Here is a 6,453-nt window from a genome sequence, read left to right on the forward strand (position 1 = left end):
GTGTGTGGTGGGGTGTATCCCTCTCTGTAGTTCTGCCTTTTAAATAAGTAACTAAATTTTTAAAACACACACACAAGACAGGAAAACAGAAGAGAAGACATCATTAAAAAATAGTTCCGAAACCTTTTCCAAAATTGAAAAACTGGGATGTGCAGTTTGAATGGGCTCATCACAAAGGAAGAGTTTTAAATCACTTGGGACAAACAAAATATCTTTCCAGAAAGTAAAATAACAATAACAATAAAAAATCCAGCTTTCAAATAAAGGATCATAAAACACAGTGGAATATTATTTTTCTACAACAAGGCTCTAAGCTAGAAAACAATGGAATAAGCCCATCAAAACCTGATGGAAAAATAATTTCCAACATAGAAATCTACATTCAATGAAAATATGAATTAAGTATGAGGATAAAATAAACATACACATGGTCTAAATGTTCTTTTCTCCTGTGTCCATATTCTTGGAAAACTACTGGTGGTTTTGCTTGCTAAATAAATATTAAACCAAGACAGAGGAAAATATAAAGCAATAAGAGACTTGATAGTTAGGAAGAAGAATCCTCCCTGCCCCCAAATACCTAGAATGGTGGTGAAGGAAGTTTCTGGAATGACAATGTTTATCAAGCCCAGGGGACAATTTGCCCAGATGAGCAGATCAGAAATCTTAGCAATTTCTCTGAAAAGAAAAAAAGATGAAATTGGTATACTACCTATTGTATTTAGACTTATTGAGAGCAGGGATGGAGAAGAGTCTGAGGGTGAAGCATTTGTTGGTACATAGAACACTAAGTTTTAACAAGAACATTGTTTATTTCAGGACAAAGAGATTTTCAAGACAAAGAAAGTAGTCATAGTGAAAAAAAAGGGGGGGGGGGAGGATGGCCCTTGTTTTGTGGGATTGAAGAGCTGATTCTAAATTTTATATGGAAATGCAAAGTTTCAGATGTAATCAAATAAGGCTTTCTGAGCCTGCTATGGGCCAATCTGGCAGTTGCTTTGCACCCCTGCACTCAGCCAACAGCATTTGAGAGCACTCGCCCTGGTAGTCCTCACCAGGGACCCTCTATAGGGCCAGAGGAACAAAAGTGGCTCTAAATCCAGCACCTGCCTATTGAAGCGAGTTAAAGAATTTAACAGGAAGCACCAGGCACAGATAGTGCCAAATAGCACACAAAGGTTAATGCAGATTTGGTCAGTGGGGCAGCATTTCTCTGTCTCATTGCTGCTGAAATGGCAGAAATTAGCCCATCCAGCATGAAATGGAATCCATTAAAGGTATTAGCGAATGAGAGTTCTGGAAAAATTAAAGGTAGCACCATCAATTATTGACCCCAAACAAAAATTCCAAAGGGTTCCAAATGCTAATGTGGTGATGCGGGTTCTGGAGCGGACTGCTGTTAGGAAACAATGAAGACATTCTGTTACCAACACCAGCACATCTTGACCTTAGTCAGCTCCCTTCAAACCTCTGGCACCGAAATCACCACTTCATGCCTTTACTTGAAGTGAAAGACCTCTAGATCTTCTGGGTTTAGAAAGACCTTCTTCAGCCCCACGTGATGAAGAAATCCACACAGCTGGCCAACTAAACAGAGCGCCCAGTGACTGGAAATGCCATTCAGCAAATGGACAATCAGTTGGAAATGATTCCACTGTGACACCAACACCGTAATCAGCTCCAGTTTGTCCTCCCAGGATGTTACCTGAAGGTAGAGCTCACGTTTCCTCTGCTCGTGGCATTTTGTCACTTATCCAGTCTTCCACTCACAGGGCTTATGAGCAGATCTTAGATATGCTGGATGAAGATCACAGGCCTACAGCGGTTGGTGGCTCTGCTGCCTCCACTTCTCACGCTCATCGTGACAACATCAGGCAAGTCGTTTCAAGCATAGATACAGGCATTGAAGGGACTTCAGAAGACATCACCGCCGTAGAGGCCGCTATGCTAAGACGTCAGATCATAAAACTCAATAGGCGTCTACACCTTTTAGAAGAAGAGAACAAAGAACGTTCCAGAAGAGAAATGATCCTGTATTCAATTACTGTAGCATTCTGGCTGTTTAGTAGCTGGTTCTGGCTTCGGCGCTAGAGGTAACCTCAGTTCTCAGAAATAATGTCTCAACAGTTAGAAACATAAAGAATTTGCAAGCTTCTTTGTTTCTGTCTTTGTATTGTATGCTGTTTTCTAGTTCACGCCTTGATATTGCATTTCTTCCAGGAAGTAGGAGGGAAGGACCTGTATTTGCAGAAGTAACGGTATATATTCTGTCATTCAGCTGTATGCACTCTTAATCAGGTCTGCAGTAATAGTTGCTTAAAATTTTCCCTTTGCATGGTTTGTAAATAGGTTCTAGTTCATTTTGTTAAAAGGAATTGATTTCTTGCTTCATCAGTTTGCATAGCTAATTCTGTGAATGAGAGAGGGTGCATAGAGAATGGATTTAGAGAAGTATCTGTAAAAGGAAAACAATATTTTGTCTTGTTTTTCAAGCACTATGAGAGTAAATGATTTTGTTAATAGAGGTTTTTGAATTCACATTTCAATGTTATTACTTTAAAGTCATGAACTGATGTCAGATTTAAGAAAATCAAGCCACCTAATATTTCATGATCACCTTCATTAAGTACCTATATAGATTAAAATAAAATAATGACTAATAGTTCAGCAATTTATCTAAAACGTGTACAATATCTATATTCTGATTTCCAGTTTAGCTTTTCAGATGGTTTTCTATAAAGTACATTTTACTAAGTCCATGTGTGAGTAATCTAAAACCTACAGAATAAATAATAAATGTATTACATGAATGTTTAATAATCTGTCAACCAAAAATAAAATAACCAAATAAGTTTTGAAAGACAAGAACGAAGCTAATAAACTTAAACAGCCAGTTTAAAGTCTTATGGTAAAGGCTGCAGCAATCAAGAGTGTGCTACTGGCATGAAGATGGGTTATCAATAGCACAGAATAGAAAGCATAGAGACAGACCCATGCATGTGTGGTTAACTAACTTTTTAAAAAGAGGGCAGGTAATTCAGTAGAGGTGGGATAGTCTTTTCTGGAAATAATGCTCAAAATATTGGGACATCTACATAGAAATAAAAAGAACCTCAATCCTTATTTTACAACATACACAAAAATTAAAAACACAGCATAAAAGCTAAAATTGTGAGTATTCTATAAGGAAACACACAAAATGAGTTCTTCAACAGAATATGAAATGCATGATAATTTTAAAAGAAAATGGATAGATAAAGAACATGTGGTATATATACACAATGGAATACTATTCAGGATTTAAAAAGGGAGACATCCTGTCATTTGCAACAACAGGGATGAACCTAGAAGATATTATGCTGCACGATCTCACTCATATGTGTAATGTACACAAGTTGAAGTCACAGAAACAGAGAGTGGAATAGTGATTACCAGGGACTGAGGGAGGGGGTGGTGTTGATCAAAGGGTAAAAAAAAAAAGTTCAGGTGAACAGGAGGAATACGCCTTAGTGACTGTTGTGCAGAATGGTGACCAAAAGATATAATGCATTGCATATTCCAGAATTGCCAAGAGTAGACTTTAAAGGTTTTCATCACACACAAAAAAGATAAGTATGTAAGGTGGTGGACTTGTTAATTGGCTTAATAATCATTCCACATTGTAAACATATACCAAAACACCACATTGTCTCCTATTTGTCAATTTACAGTAAAACAGAGAAGGGCAGATATTTCAGTGGTTAAGATGCTGATCGGGATGACTACATTCCATGTTGGAGTGCCTGGTTTCAAGTCGCAGCTCTGCTCCTGATTCCAGCTTCCTGCTAATTGCATCCTGGGAGGCAGCAAGTGCTGATCAAGTAGATGGGGGTCCCAGCCACCCACATGGGAGATCTGGATTGGACTTGTGGATCTCAGCTGGGCCTAGCCCAGTCTTGGTTATTGCAGGCATTTGAGGAGTGACCCAATGGACAGGAGATCTCTGTCTACCTGTCTGTCTCTCATTGTCTCTCATTGCTCTGTTTTTCTGTCTTTCAAATAAACAAAATAAATAAATCAAAACCTTACAAGAAGAACATGAAAAAGTAAAATAAATCTAAAAAGCAAAAAAAGTGGATAAAATGGATGTTAAAATTAAAAACTTCTATGCTTTGAGCAATAATGTTAAGAAACAACATTCAAAGGGATCAGTGTTGTGGTTCAGTGGGTAAAGCTGCTGCCTGCAATGCTGGCATCCCATGGACACCAGTTCAAGGGCTGCTCCACTTCCCATCTAGTTCCCTGCTAATGGCCTGAGAAAGCAATGGAATATGGTAGAAAGGCTTGGGCCCCCGCACCCACATGGGAGACCTGGAAGAAGCTCCTGGCTTAGCCTGGTCCTGGCTGACTGTTGCGGCCATCGGGGGTGTGAACCAGCGAATGAAAGATCTGTCTCTGTCTCTCTGTCTCTGTCTCTCTCTCTGACTCTGACCTTCGAATAAATAAATTAATTCTTAAAAAAGAGACATAAAGGAATGCCAACATCTTTAGTCATCAGGGATGCACAAGTTAAAATCACAACAAAATGCTTCTCATACCCGTTAGTGTAGCTAAAACTAAAAACGACTGCCAATATCAAGGACCAGAGAGAATGTAAAGCAAATGGAATGCTCATAAATTGTCGGTGCGAACATAAAGTAGTGCAACAAGTTCAGAAAAACAATTTAGCAGTTTCTTATAAAATTAAAAATACACCTATCTATGACCCATAGGTATTTTTCCAAGAAAAAAGGAAATACATGTTCATACAAAGATTATCCATAAACCTTTATTGCTTTAAGTTTTTTTAATGTGAAAGGCAGACAGAAAGAAAGAGATCTTCAATTCACTGGTTTACTCCCCAAATACCTGCAAAAGCCAGGCCATAGCCAGGAGCATGAAATTCTATGCTAGTCTCTCAGATGGATGGCAGGGCTCAAGTACTGGAGCCATCACCTGGTGCCTCCCAGGGTGCACATTAGCAGGAAGCTGGAATTGGAAACTGAGCTAGGACTTGATGAGGGCATTCCAGTGTCTTAACCACTGAGCCAAACGCCTTCCCCATAAAATCTTATTTTTAGTAATCAGAAACAAGCCAAATACACATTGAAAGAGAAATTAATAAATTATACTACGTCCATACTACTCAGCAATAAGAAAGAACAAACTACTGGATGAATCTCAAAAACATTGTGTAAAGTTAAATAAATCTGACACAAAATGCAAAAAAAAAAAAAGTACATAAAACTCTAGAAAAGGCTAACACAATCTAGTGATAGAAAGCAGATCGGGGTGTAGGCATTGTGATGCAGCAGATTAAGCTGAGGCTTAGAACACCGGAAACTCGCATCTGAGTGTCTGGTTCAAGCCCTGGCTCCTCTGCTTCAAATTCAATATCCTGCTAATGCACACCCTGGGATCCAGCAGATGATGGCTTAAGTGCTTGAGTCTCTGCCACCAATGAGGGGGACTTGAATGGAGTTCCAGGCTCCGAGCTTCAGCCTGGCCAACCTTGGTGGTTGCAGGCTTTTAAGGAGAGAACTGGCAGATGGTGCATCTCTCTCTCTCTCTCTCTCCAAATAAATAATTTTTTTAAAAAAGAAAAGCACAGCACAGTATGTCATGTGTGTATGTGTGTGTGTGTCCTAAAAGAAGTATGAATGAGATTTTAGGGTAATAGAATGCTTTTTTAGAAAGATGATTTATTTATATGAAAGGTAGGGAGAGAGAGAGCGAGCAAGCGAGAGAGCACTCCATTCCACTAGTTCACTCTCCTAATGGCCCCAACAGCCAGAGTTAGGACAGGCCAAAGCCAGGAGCCAGGAACTCCATCTAGGCTTTCCAAGTGGGTGGCAGGGGCCCAAGCACTTGGGCCTTCATCTGCTGCTTCCCAGGTGCCTTTGCAGGAAGCAGAAGCAAGACATGATCACAGGCACTCTGATATGGATGTGGATGTTCCCAGTGGCAGCTTAACATTGCTGCTCAATGCTCATCCCAATAGAATTGTTTTTATCTTGATTGTGATGAGTGTTTATCAAAACTCTTCAAACTACATTCTTAAAATGGGTACCTTTTATACATGTAAATTAAATGTCAATGAAGCTGATCAAGAAAAAAATCAATGTAATCCACCACATTAACTAAGCAAAGGAGACAAAATTCGGATGATCATCTCAGAGATGCATTTGATGAATTTTGCTATCTAGTCAAGATAAAAAATTTTTACAACCTCGGGGGGGGGGGCAAACTGCCTTAAGAGGTCTATTATACTAAGAACCTAGCGCAAACATGCTTGTGAAATATTGAGAGCTTTCCCTTTGAGAATGAGAGAAAGATATACTCTATTCACTCTTCTATTCAACACAGTACAATTAGTAAACAAAATAAAGAAGTACAAAGATTAGCCGGCACCACGGCTCACTAGGCTAATCCTCC

The 6,453-nt window shown here is 39.3% G+C and overlaps 1 pseudogene; it reads left to right on the forward strand.

The window, feature by feature from the left end:
- Window positions 1-1,199: 1,199 nt before the first annotated feature.
- LOC100348346 (mitochondrial fission factor pseudogene) lies at window positions 1,200-2,237 on the forward strand (annotated as a pseudogene).
- Window positions 2,238-6,453: the final 4,216 nt, after the last annotated feature.

Source organism: Oryctolagus cuniculus, chromosome X (genome assembly GCF_051225735.1).
Source record: "Oryctolagus cuniculus isolate XC-2025 breed Fujian yellow rabbit chromosome X, ASM5122573v1, whole genome shotgun sequence".
NCBI lineage: Eukaryota > Metazoa > Chordata > Mammalia > Lagomorpha > Leporidae > Oryctolagus > Oryctolagus cuniculus.